A 14,610-nucleotide genomic window follows, 5' to 3' on the forward strand; every position below is an offset into this window, starting at 1 on the left:
TTCTGTTTTCACTGATCTGCAATAACCCATCCACCACTGAACTCTCTATTTCCTTTGAATGTGATGACATTATTATGCATGAATCTAGCACTACTCTGGACAGGCTAAACCATAAAATGTGACTGTCCTGAAAATTGCCTTAGAATATGTTTATTTTTAATTAATATAAAAATGTTACACTGGAAGTGTCAGATGGGGATATATATAAAAAATTTATAACAATCAGCGCTGATATAAAGCTCATTATTTAAATTACACACACATCACACATCTAAAAAAGCAGACTTTCAATGCAAGCTCTCAGTAGCTAGGAAATGTCAAAATTAAGATTGCCATTGTATGACTGTGTGCATATATTTTTATTATTGTCTTTTACTGTTGTCTTGAATTAAAAAAACAATTCCTTACATACCACCTAACTCATTCAATGTGCAAAATGGTCTTAAGAATAATTTAGTCAATATTCTGGGTTTGTTTTTCTGCTTCATTCTGCAACATCTGGCCATATCTGTTGTTAAAACATAGATTTAAAGACAGAAGAATACATTTTTCTTTTCAGTGACACTTACTATATCCACAACTGAGTGACACATAAATATTAATTAATTATTTTCACCATTCTTTTATAAGCTGAAGAGTGGCACAAACAATACGCAGTAGCCAGAGTGGTTAACACATATGTGAAAACAAATCTCTCCAGTGATTAGCAAGCAGAATTTGAGACACAGGAAAATCAGACCCCTCACAGCACTTAACATCATACAGCAGCTTACATAATCTTATTGACTTTAGCTGAAATTGCAAGTTCATAGTACTTTATCAGATTTCCTGGTACTTCTGTAAAAATTTGTGATGAGATGTAAAACTCCAATCGGATGTGACTTCCTAATGTTTTATGGCTGCATGTCCTCTTGGTTGGCAGTTTGAATTCCACCAAACTGACTGGAGTTAAGTCCCTCTTTAAGAAGAGATCCCAAGGAGGGAGCAGAGTATGGAAAACATGACTCCAGCTAACACCCATAGGTTGGCTATAATTACAGTGCTGATGGTGTGCAGTTCAAAGGCAGGGGTATCTGCCTGCAAGACATCCTTGGCACACAAGCTAAGGTACGGTAGAAAAGGGTTCTGCAGGCTGTATTCAAGGCATTTTGACTTCATTTGATTTACAATTTCCTTGAAGTTCCCTGTGACAGTCACCAGCCAACTGCAACTGGTGAAAATATGTTCTGCCAGGGCCACCAGGAATGGGAGAGTGTTGCAGGAGACGCAAAGGGCAAAACAATAATAAGATATAGTAATAAATACTTATGTCACAATACATATTCAAAAAGGAATTTTCAATAAGAGTTGCACAGAGAACTTCAGTTTTCCAGTTTTCTCATTTCTGACTGTTGAATGTAAGTGTAGGCAGAAGGGTGGCATTGAAGGTGAGCCCAGACTCACTCTCCTTTGTGCAGTGAGGGAACCAGCCTCCAGCAAGACCCAACTGACTTATTCTAGAGGTTAGAGCTCATCATGTGTGGTGGCCAGCAGTGGATCTACCCTGCCTGAATTTCTGAAGTCCCCTTCTAAACTTATTTTAAAAACCATACATTTTATGCATGAGAAGTGCACCTTTTGTGTCTTTCAAAGTCCACTCTGGCTATTTCATTTGGTATTACTTGCACTGTCAGTTGTTTGCTATTGATCATCTCCATTCTACAAACATCACTTGTGCTGTAACCTATTTTTCCAAATTATTTTTATTTCTATTTTTATTTTTATTTGCTTTCTATCTTTGTGGAAGACAATCCACATCTCTGCTTATTTTTGTTGTCTATGTCTGGATCTTTGGTAACATTATACCTTTTTGTTTTTCTCAGGCATTTCTAGAACCCCAGTATCCTTAAATTTATAATAATGAAATCTTGAAATATTAATAGCTATGTAATATACACTGGGACACAATTATGTATTCTGTTATGCTCCTAATTATTTTCCTAATTATTCTTCAGATTCTAGTTGTATTTATAGACACTGCTGAATTCTAAGCTGTAGTTTTGAAGAACACTTTGCAGCTACAAAATCTCTTTCTGGAATGGTAGTAATTACACTGATGGCCATCCTTTATGAATACATGTGGGTTATTTCTTTTCCTAGGCTTTAAATTCCACTTCTTAACATATGATTTCATCCAACTGTTTATCATCTACTTGTAAGTTTGAGCTCCTTGACAACTCCTCACAATCAGCTTTAGATTATCCCAAATAACTCTAGATCATTTTCAGATATTTGTCTCCTTATCATTCAAGCAATACCCATTTATGAATATGTCGAATGGCACATTTTTCACATGTAGAATTTGTTTGAGCTCCTTTCTTTCTGAAAACCAGCTACCCACTCCAACCATCTGTTTCTTATACTTTCACCTGAACCATATGCTCAGTGGCTCCTCTGAAGATGACTGATACATGAGTCATGACTTCTCCTTGCAAAGGCTAGGTTGGCTTTTTCCTAGTATATCATGTTTTTCTCTTTTATTACTCAGTCTGTGAAATGGAATATTCCTACAGATTTGCTCTTACATAAATATAATTTAGTGATTTTTAGTTGTCTGAGTTAATCTAGAAAATCTTTTAAAATTTTGGTGAGATATTTGCCACTTTCCATTCTTCAGGTAACAAAAGCCATTTAAATGACAGACCATTATTCACAGAAAATAGTATAGTAGTTGTTTATTTCTGTTGCTTAAGAATTCCTGATGAAAGCAGTCCTGTGAGCTCATGTTCTGGTAAAGTGTAGCTCTGGAGAAGGAATCTCTCTGGCCTCTTCTGCAACAAATGTTGACACAAGGAATTAATTTTGAATGTATTTTCTCCAATAGCCTCACCTTAGTGAATGTCCCTTTTATAATCTGATTAACTGTTGGACCTACATATTTTACTGAAGACATTTTCTTCACAATTTAGGAGGAAAAATTGTTTTAATATTTTTATCCTACTAGCTTTTCTCATGTGTGTTTTTTACATGTGACCTCTTGAGTGTTTTTAAAAGAAGAAAATGGAAGAAATTCTTTCCTGTGACAACAAGTAAGAGAGGTGGAGAAGAACTTTGGAGGCTTTATCAGAGAGCAGATAGCAGCAAAGTAGTTCTTGCAGGTCAGCTGCAGAACCCTGAGATAACAGTTTGCCATTACTTTGTCCTTTTTACCAGGAGCAGAACAATAGTGAGACTCAGGACACTTTGTTCACCCAGCCATGTGCAAATTGAGCAAAGCCTTTTTTTTTCTCATTGCTCCTTTCTCTGACCTCTTCTCTGCCTTGACCTTGATCCTTATATCAGCTCATTTGAAAGGTTTTGGTTGGCTTTTTCCAAGAGTTGCAACCTGAAGTCAACATCAAATCTATAAAATATCAGCCCAAGCAAGTTGGCATATTTACAAGTCAGTGAAAACACACCTTTATAATTGAAAGCATGAAAGTGGCATAAGAGACAACATGACCTGTTCTGCCTAAAATAGCTACTGCTAAAGAAAATCACTTTCAGCTATGTGCTTTCAGGAGCACGGATAAGGGAGAGCCACTGGGTGTCAATGGTACTATGGCTTCTAAGCTGTAAATGAAACAAAATATAAATTATTTCATACAAACAAAAAGCCATGACAAAATTCAACATCCTCACACCAGTACTCCACAAGCATTTTCTGGAAAAGTTGTTATTAAAGGCTTAAATAACTAACTTTCTGCTCCTCTGTCTCCCTCTCACAGAGATTTACAGGAGCTTCACACTGGAAATCACTCCCCAGCAACTTATTCATACAAATGCTGCACTGTATGCTACAAACCCTTGCCATGGATATTTGGGAAAGGACTGGTGCTTTCAGAGACCAAACTTTCAGGGAGGTCTTCTGCAAAACCGTGAAGCTAATCTGAACCTTACGCTTAGTTCAGGTTTCATTCTCTGACCTTGCTCCACAGATCCTATGAATAAAACATTGTCCTTTCAGTGCAGTCTCAATAACTGGACATTTTCTGGGTCCGTGGATTTGTACAATGAGATATCTACTCCAATCTGTGTACATAATGCTCCAATGCCTGCCAGGAATGGCTGCAATATTGACGCCTTTCAATGTAGATCACATCATTCACAGAGCAGAGTTCAATAAAATGATACTGTAGTTAACAAGTTTTATAACACAAAGTTGTTTTAAAACATGGAACTAATCAGGAGGAAGCCTGTTTATGCATGTCACAGTTACATTGAATTGTCAATAAATAAACAAAGATTTGCTTCACCTATTGTCATGTAGATCAAGTGAGTCATTAATCTAAACTAATGAAGCTTAAGATATTTGACAGGCAGTTTTTATGGAGCTCTTTCTTAATGATATGTTTGCTTTTCTTTATAACACCGAGAGACCATTATCTAGAAAGCAGCACATTATACCCCAAAAGCCTTGAATCCACTGCTTCTCTCTTTATCCCTTGCTCACATTGTGTAGCATTTACACTTACATTTTCACAGAGCTCTCCTGGATGAATAGCATTACTTGGAAATGAATAAAAAATCCAGATAAGAAATTCAGCAGGAAAATAATGTGTCCATTGCTTGATCTTTAGTCAGTGACGTCATTAGATAGCTAGTGAGTTAAGGATTTTTGAACTGTCCTGAAAGACAAAAGATGAAGGCTAAATTCAAACAGTTTCATAATGCATATTCTTTTGAAATTTACTTTTGTTATGAGGTAGCACAGAATAAACCCATTAAGAACATTTCAGAGAAAGTAAGTCATATACCTTCTTGTAAATTTCCAGAATTAAGGTTACTAGATTATCTTCATGGATTCACAAGCTTGATGTTACAAAACAAAAAAATTAATCTGGCTCCCATTTTCATATTAAAATGGTAAGAAATAATGCAGGAAAGATAACTATTAGCGAATAAGCTCCATTTCCTCTTGTACAAGCCGCTCACGCACAAACACCTAGAGCCAGTTTAGATGCCACAGGGTACGAGACACACATCCAGGACAAGCAGCTGTGACACTGCTCTAAAGACAGACCTGTAGTGGCACAGTGTCTGGAAACCACATTATATCTCCTAGAGCATCTCAGGTGGTACTGGATACTGGTTTGGCTCCTGGATCAAGCACAGGATGCTTTCTTCATTCCTGTGCTTGAGTGAGGGTTCTTCCAGAGGGTTGATACTAAATTTTGACTGGAAAGAAACAAAATCTTCCTCAAAAAATTTCATATTTCACTTGGTAACCTGTATCATAAATTACTTCATTGTTTAAAAAGTACTGCTGTATTTCTGCTTTAAGTTAACTCCTAGTCACTATATTTTGTGGAGTTTTGCCTCAGTAAATACCTTTTCTCTTCCCCTGAAAGTACTGAAATGCTTGAATGTTTAGTACTCACATGACTCTGGGATCACTTAATGTCATTTCATTCAAAATAAAATCCTGTCTGGTTTTGGAGAAAATGTTCTTTTCACAAAAAATTTGTTTGGATTGATGTAATGAGTTCCATTGATCCAGGCTGAACTAAAGTGATGCGACCATTTGTGGAATACATATGTGTTAATCTATATATCCCATTTTTTCTGGTAAGCTCTTGTCTAGTTTTAACCTTTAATTCAGTTTTGAGTGTTCATTTTAGAGCAAGAACTTGACACCTTCTGACTCATACACTGTTCCTGGTGAGCTCTGATGTAACTGTGCTCTGCTGACGGTTGCTAACTTTGAAGAGTTCTGTGTTCAGAAGACAAGAGAAAACCGAAGTATGAAATTTCTTGCTGAAATTTTAACAGGACATTAAAAAAATAAAAAAAATTTAAAAATTAAAAACCACCAAAACAAACAAACAAAAAGGTACAGTGTAAAACTCCCAAATGGAAACTTTCCAAGTCCGTGGAAACCAATAAACTGCCACACACAATCTGATAAGACCAAAAAGACTGAGACATGAAATGGCCATTGTAACTCAGATCGAAACCAAAACTTCTGTGGGTGACAAAATTCTGCATTAATGACAGTGTTCAGGAGTTTGATGGCTTTCTATCTGTGTAACTTTCCTGTTCTTCTTCTGCTGCATACTCTGTGTGTGTGGACATCTGTATAAGAAGTTACCCAGCAGAGATTAACTCTTTACTTTGCTGACATAATCAAGGCTACCAGAAAAAATTGATTTCTACAGTCAAGTGAATGGGGGATGTAAAGGCAAGAGAGAAGCTCAGCATCTGGTTGATACCTGGGCCAATTATTTTCTATATCTAGGGAAGTGGACCATGATCTTCTAAAATTACTCCAAATAGCATCAGATATGGCATTAAAAGACACAGATTTTTAAAGAGTCATTCCACAGGCCAAGAAGACCTAGATGATCATGGACTCAATGTTTTGAGATGATCACAGGAGGCTCTTGTTCCCAGAGATGTGAGAAGGAAACAGCCTAAGTGAAACAAAACCAGAGAAAACTTAAGTGAAAAAAAAACTAAAATAAGATGTTTCACTCCTAGCTTTCAAATGAAGAATACCTAATGAGCTCATGTGGTTTTGGACCTTCCAGGAGAGCACAGCTAAAAAGAAATCAGTTCAGAATCTGCCTCTTTAATGACTGTGTAATTACACCTCTGAACAATTGCTTATGGTACCAAACTATTGCCCTGATATCAGTGGCACTCCGATTTAAGACACCAATATGTGGCTTCTTAAGAGGCCAAAAGCTGGAAGGAAATATTTTATATATTACCTGAAGCAAAGTTTCAAAGAGACCAGCACAGAATTTTTTTCCATCAGAATAATTTTCTGATGGATCATGCAGTTTTTGTAAATTAATATGTTTCATGGGGCTGTTTCAATTAGATTTTATGTCTTCCAACCCCATTGAGAATCATTGCAGATTGCTTTGCCCAGATTAAAACATTTCACTGAACTAAGGAACCTAAAACATCTTATTTGAAAACTTCTTGACATTGGCCTGATTTTTTTGTTACATTAAGAGTTTCTCGTGTCTGAGAACTGGCCTCTGCAGAACTACTTTTTTCCAAAAGCCAGTACAACAAAGCTGACAAAAATGGGCAGAGGCCCAGTCACACAATGCTGAGGGCATCACACAAAAATCTAGCACCTCTGCAAACTCGAGACTGTGCTCAGCTTGAAACTTTGACCATGGATGACTTTCAAGGACTTAGGTCACTGTGTGACAAAGTGTGAAGTATTCAGTTATCACCAAGTACGGGTTAATCCCATCGTGTCCATTTGCACACACATCACACAGGTGTGTCAGGATGGATACGTGTGTAGGGCTGTTGAGGCTTTAGCACCATAACAGCACTTTTGTAGCAGCCCCTTTCAGCCTGACATAAATATGATGGTAGTCAAACACAGAGTATCACAGATTTTCAGGCCTGAAGCAAGAACTCAACAGAGGCTGCTTTACACACTGAAAATATGTTATTAGAGGAATTAGATTATATTAGATGATATCCAAGTATTGTTGTTCAGTACTAATTATTCACGAAATATCACTTCCCAGATGCTAAGCCTATACATTTACACCTGGTAGGAAAACAGCCATTATAAATACTCCCTGCCCTTCAAATTATCCTCTAAAATATTTTAAATTTCTCTTCCTGTTTTGGAACATAGAGAATTCTTTACACTGGATCCTTAGCTCCTCTGAAAAGAAACAAAATATTATTTATCAAGTGTCTTTTGCTAAGTAGAGAATCTACTTCAGAACTGCTATAGGACTAATTCAAAATAACTGAGATTTTCATTTAGTATAAGCCATCTGAACACACCATCCTAAAACGGTTCTGTGAATCTCTATAGCCAATCTGGCTGAGATTTGTTCTCATTTGTAAATACTTGCCACTGATGTCATGCAAAATGTCGTCAAATCCCCTTATGTATAAAGTATAAATATTGGTAGATGTTCAGTATGTTATCTAAATAGGTACTAAAGAAAAATTCTGGATAGAAAGTCTTGGGTTGTTTCAAACCTTCTATAACTTTACAATAAGAGGGTTTCTTTATTTTCTGTGATTAAAAAAGAATCTCTTGGGTTTACTATATAGCCATTTACATTCTGGTTTAGGATTTTCAAGAAGAATAAAAGTCTGTTTCCATTAGCACTAAAAGCATAGAGAGACTTTCACCCTAGAAATGTCAGGCACCATTACTTTCTGTAGAGTCTGAAAGCTTTGCATCTGTTGTTGTCAGAAATGGGCAACATGTCTATCCAGAGAGGAGCAATGAAGCCTGTGAAAAGAATTTGTAGAAAGCCAGGCAACATTTTATAGATGGCAAGTATCAGCAGTGCCAAGAAATGTACCAAATTTTCCTTCCTTAATGAAGAAACACATTATTAAAGAAGTTATTTGCGTTATTTGTTTTGCAGGAAGGAAGAGTAAATGCTTTATATGGTTGAGACAATGTGATTTCCAAAGTTTGCAGCACACTTCAGATACAATAGGTGAACACAATATTGGAATGTGGTACTGCAATTCAAGAAGCACTTCAGATAACTAGTGTTGACTTGAGATAATCCTTTTTGTTATTGCTGTGTACTCCAAAAAGCAAATTTTTTCAGATGTCATTATCTGAAGATATTAGGCTTAAGAAGCAGATGTTGTACTTAAATGCTCATGAGAAAGTACCAAATGAAAATCCCAGAATTATTAGAATGCTAAATTAACCATACATGATTTTTTTAATATTTACACAATTCTCATTCATGTAACAGACTTACTTTTACTTGGATAGAGATATTAATGTATCTAAGGCTTAGTAAGAGCAGTCTACGTGCATTTTCTCAATAGACAGATGCTGCACATGAATGAAGTTTTATAGACCCCATGTCTTATAATAAACCAACATGGACTCAACATGTAAAAAATTAAATGGTCCAGCAACATACACCCTTAGATCTGTCGTGATATTCAAGCAATTTTTAAAACACAGTATGTATCAATATAGTAACATTTTCATTCTCTTTTTTTGGGGCTTAAAAAATCCCAGATGTAAATGGGAGAGCTTTTATGTTTTCACAGTTGTTGTTATTATTATTGTTATTATTATTACTACTATTAAATTATTTTTTTAGCAGATAAAAATGACAGTGATTTTAGATATAAAACCGTATGTGTTCCAAGTACATCTGATGACAGGAATTGCCTTCATGGCCATGAGTCATATAAAAATATTTTTTTTTCAAAACTGTGAAATTTATTCTCTTTAACTGAATTACACATACTTCATTTTAAATATAGACTTTACTTGGAAAATTCTTGTAACACAACCCTGACTACCCACTCAATAGCTTTTATTAGTTTTGAGTTTAAAATGAACATAGTGAAATGAAATTTAGAAATTAGTAAAATGAAAGGGTAATGCTGAAAGACAAGACTCCCTGAGAGTTCAAATAAAGATTTTTTTTTTAGTCATTAGAGTATGACATAAGGCACAAGACCACAACACTGGTAATCCAGTGTGAAGGACTCTCTGGATTGTGCCAGGAACATTCCTTGACAATGGCATGAATTCGTAGCGTCTCACTTTACAGCCTGTAGGGGAAAGAGAATCTGAATATAGAATCATTGAATTATACAGGTTGCAAAAGTCTTTCAAGATCATGAAGTGGACTAGCTTCAGCACCTCAGTGTCTCTCTAGAGGAGACCAAAACTGAACACGGCTTCATCACCTCCATCCCTGTCCTGGTCCTGCTGGCCAGGCTATTTCTGACACAGGCCAGGAAGCCAGTGGCCTCCTGAGTCCCCTGGGCACAAACTGGTTCAACTGGCTGCTGACCTGCACCTCCAGGTCCTTTTCCACTGGGCTGCTTTCCAACCACTCTGCCTCAGCCTGTAGCACCTGGCCTTTCTGAGCCTCATGCAGTTGGCCTTGGCCGTCTATCCAGCCTATCCAGATCCCTCTGCAGAGCCTTCCTGTACTCCAGAAGTTCAACACTCCTACCTCAGCTGGTGCTGCCTGCAAAATGACTGCTGCCTGACAAAATACACTCAATCCCCTTCTCCAAATCATTAGTAAAAACATCTAACAGGACTGGCCCAGCACTGAGCCCTGGGGAGCTCCACTTGTGACCAGCTGGATTCAATTCCATTCACCATCACTCTCTGGGCCTGAGTTTTACCATCCAGCCAGATTTTTACCCAGTGGAGGGAACACCCATCCAAGCCATGGGCAGCCGGTTTCTCCTGGAAAATTCTGTGGGAGTCAGTGCAAAAGGCTTTGCAAAAGTCCAGATGGACAACACACAGCCTTTCCCCTATCCACCTGATGGGTCAACACTCTCCTAGAAGGTTGGTCAAACAGGATCTGACTTTCCTAAACCATGTTTTTTGGGCCTGATCTCCTGGTTGTTCTGCACTTTTTGTGGAATTGTCCTCAAGATAATCTGTTCACTCCTTCCTGACCTTATCAAGCACAAAGGTCAGGCTGACAGGCCTGTAGTGCCCCAGCTACTCCTTCTGCACTTCTTGTAGGTGGGTGTCACCTCCTGCCACCTGGGACCTCCCTGATTAACCAGGACTGCTGGCAAAGGATGGAAAGTGGCTCAGTGAGCCACCAGCTCCCTCAGTACCCTTGGGTGAATCCCATCCATTCTGATGCAGCCTTGTGGGTATCTTAAGTGTTGTAGCAGGTCACTGACCATTTCCCCTTGGATTACGAGGTCTTCATCCTGCTCCCCATACCTATCTTTCAGCTCAGGGAGCCAGGCAACCAGAGAAAAACTGGTCTTATTTACTGGTCTTATTGCTGGTATTATTAAAGACTGAGGCAAAGAAACCATTAAGTATCTCAGTGTTTGTCTTATCCTTTGTCATCATATCCCTCCCTCCACATCCAAAAAAGAATGGAAATTCTCTTCAGCCCTCCCCTTGTTGTGGATGTATTTATAGAAACATTTTTTAGCGTCTTTTGCAGTACCATACAGATTAAATTCTAGCTGGGCTTTGGACCTTCTAATGTAGTCCTTGCATAACTTCACAACCTGAGTTGCCTGGCCCTGCTTCCTAATACCATAAACTCTCCTTTTTACTCTGAATTTTAGACAAATCTGTTCAGCCAGGATTTCTTCTTCCCTACCAGCTTGTCTTTTGGCACATGGGGACCACAGGTTCCTTCACCTTCAGTATGTCCTTCTTGGAAAATGTCCAGCCTTTCTAGACTTCTTTGTCCTTCATGACTGCCTCCCAAAAACCTCCCTTAATTAGTCTCCTAAACAGTCCAAACTCTGAAAATCTAAGGTTCTGCTGACTCCTCTTCTTACTTCTCCCAGAAGTAAAAAAAACTATAATTTCATGACCACTGTGCACCTGATGGCCTCCAACAATCACATCACCCAACAGTGCTTCTCTGTTCACAAAAAGCAGGACCAGTGAGCAGCTCTCCTAGCTGGATGCCTTTATAGCTGTTTTCTCTTCCATACACTCCAGGAACCTTCTGGACTCTTTTCTCTCTTCAGTACTGCATTTCAGCAGACATCCAGTAAGTTGAATATGCAGAGACTCCTACCTACACAATAAAAGCTGCATCTACTTCACAAGGCCTGGATTTTACTCATTGTGTCTAAAACCAGTAGTAAAAGCTATTCAGAGCCTTGGTTAAGCATTGCTAAAAATTATGAAATCTCTCAGTAGGGTCATTTAAGAAAAAAGCATGTCACAAATTCACAAGTGCATTCTGTGTTGAATGCATTATGGTAATTGAACTATCATCATAGTGTTGTCAGTATGCATCTGTGTCTAATTGAATTTAATTTAATTGAAATTTTAGCCATAAACAGTATGTGGAAAGTCTTTCTTGAAGGACTGGAGGACTGGGGCATGGTTTCTGTAGCTTTTGGGGTTTTTTGGGGGGGTCCTTGTGGTGGGGGTTGGGGTATGGTTTCTTTGGGGGGGGGGGGGGGGGGGATGGTTTTTTGTATGATTGTTTTTGTGTGAGCTATAACCAGCAACACCAGAAATGAGAAAACAAAATATTTAATAAAATTAGCCAATATTTAAAAAAATTAGCCATATAGTTATGAATGTCAAGGAACTTTGGGGTTTAGCTGATTCTTAAATTGATTTTCCCATCACTAATACTAGCATTGATCCAAGTAGGAAAAATTTACTTACAATTTTCCATTGTAGATCATTGTAAAAGAGTTATGTGGTTTAGGCCTGAATATTACATGCAATAATTCATAGCACAGCAATCCATATGCTACACATCTCTGTTAATCTGTCAAGTGAAAATGCTAAAGCAGGAACAGATGAGAACGCTAGATTTATTGTGACAATGTATGTTGGATTCCTTCTTTGCTTTTCTCACCTAAAAACTTCTACATTCTAGATGCTATTCTTAGGTAAATACTTACTCATTACTTCCTCTTCTTTCCTGGTGAAAATTGGTCTGCTCTCACCAAGACTCTCAGAAGAGACTGCCAAAATTTCCAGTTTAGTATTCATTATAGGACATCATTTGAGTAGTGCAATAACTAGTACAATCTCTAGTACAATAAATTAATTTGGTGGATGGTAAATATAAAGGTAAGTCTGCAGGGGAATAGATCAGAAAGTATTGTGGGTAGTACTTTAAACTCTTATTACAAATTTAAGCTACAGAAAGGTGGCATACCACCTGAAGAAATTTTTGGCTCTCACATACAGCCAAAATTACTTAACTTTTAAATCTGAGTAAAAGCATTTAACAACTACATTGTACCCCAAACTCCATCTTTCTCAGAACTGGTGGATTCACATCAGTGGTTGTATCTGGCAGAAGTCAGAAGGGCACACATGCATGCGGGTCTCTGGCTTGAGGACCTAGCCAGAGCATTGGCTGGTGGCAGTCTACGTGCTCTTGTCTTCATCTTTGCTGAGTTAATTGAATTTAGGACACAGTTTAGACTCACACACTTTCCCATGAGCCTGAAAACAGTCCTGGTGTTCCCAATTTAGGTACAGAATGTGTGAACGTCAAACCTCTAGTCATGATCACAAGCCAGAGTGGTCAAAATTTCTATTTTGTGAAGCTTATTTATGGTTTTAATATGAAGAGAAATAAAACCTAATATTTTATTATCAAGCAGCTTCCTGTTCTTATATAAAGGTAATCTTGCTATAGGTGATATGAAACAAAAAGGATATATGTCTGTCCTTGCAGCAGTTATCCAAAAAGTCTTCCCTTGCCTATCAGAAACCTGTAGGATCCTGCACCTCTTCCTCTCGTATGGCCAATATTTGGCTTACTCATTTTTGTTTAAAATGTAGTTCTTATTATTTTCAGCTTAGCCTCTTTTAAGAAGACAGCAACATCCAAACCAAAGAGATAAATAGGGTCTTTCAGTGCTTGTCTTTCTGAACTGCTTGTCACCATGCAGTGAAATTAACAAGGCACATGTTGACAATTTAGATTCCTCACTCAACATTTCACTAAGCCGTTCACTTATCAGGTACTGATATGCCTGATTAAGACCCATTGCAGTTCCTGCGATGACTTTTAGACATACCTTCGTTTTTCCATCCATCAAGAGAGTGAAGCTGTACTTCCACGATCACCACTTAGTTCCTTATCAGTCAGTCATGGCTGTGGGCTTTATTAATGCAAAATAATTCGCTCATCCTCTTGTCTCCTGACATCACTTTCCCCTCCAGTTTAATAGTGGGAAGCAATGAAGTAGCAGTACAGATATAGAGTGTGTCAGATGATCGTGGTAGCTACCAGGCAGTCAGATCATCAGACCATTCACAGAAGGAAATAGAATTACTGATATGAGAAGGCTGATATCAGATGAAGATGCTTTGTCTAGGAGAATCAAAATGAGCTTTTACAGGTTAGGAAGAAAGCTGATGAAAGTACACACTAGAGAACATCTATAAGCTCACTGAGGAATATAAATAAAAAGCAAACAAATAATGAAACCAAATGTCAAGATTTATACACAAATTGTTAGCAGCTTTATGAAGCCTATATATGTAGTGATATTGGAAAAATGCTGTATATACATTCCACAGCCATTTTTCTTGACATTTTTTTCAACTAGATAAAGCTCTTTTTCTAACTCTTAGCATTAAAAGGCATACTTAAATATTGTCTGTTACTCGAAATAGATATTCCTGCATAAAAATAAGACAATGGAATAATAAATTCCATTTCAAATACTCAGAAATTAGAAAATTCTGAAATTAAGTCTACTAAGTAGTGCTTCTGAGTCCATTCATTACAATTAGACACATAAGCACATAACATTCAAATTTAAAACAGTGATTTTAATGTGCATGATGTACACAAATGCAATTTTTAAATGTCTTTTCTACTATTCGTACTTTAAGATACCGAAAGACTTTGGTAGAGAATATGTTCATATTTTTATGAATATCAGAACTTTGATATTTTCATGGATATTTTGGAATCCAGGTTTTCTAGTAATCAAGTCCTTTATTCATATCCCATTTTTACATTTTACCCATTTACTGATTTTATTTACCCCATTTTACACCAGAACAGTCCAGATCTTACCCAGCGAAAAGGACTCATTCTGGAGTGGTTCTTGAAAGACAGCAGTGCATGGAATGGAACCATATTGGAGAAGCTGGTGGAAGACTGAATCCCATTA

Source organism: Ammospiza nelsoni, chromosome 1, assembly GCF_027579445.1.
Source record: "Ammospiza nelsoni isolate bAmmNel1 chromosome 1, bAmmNel1.pri, whole genome shotgun sequence".
Taxonomy (NCBI): Eukaryota; Metazoa; Chordata; class Aves; order Passeriformes; family Passerellidae; genus Ammospiza; species Ammospiza nelsoni.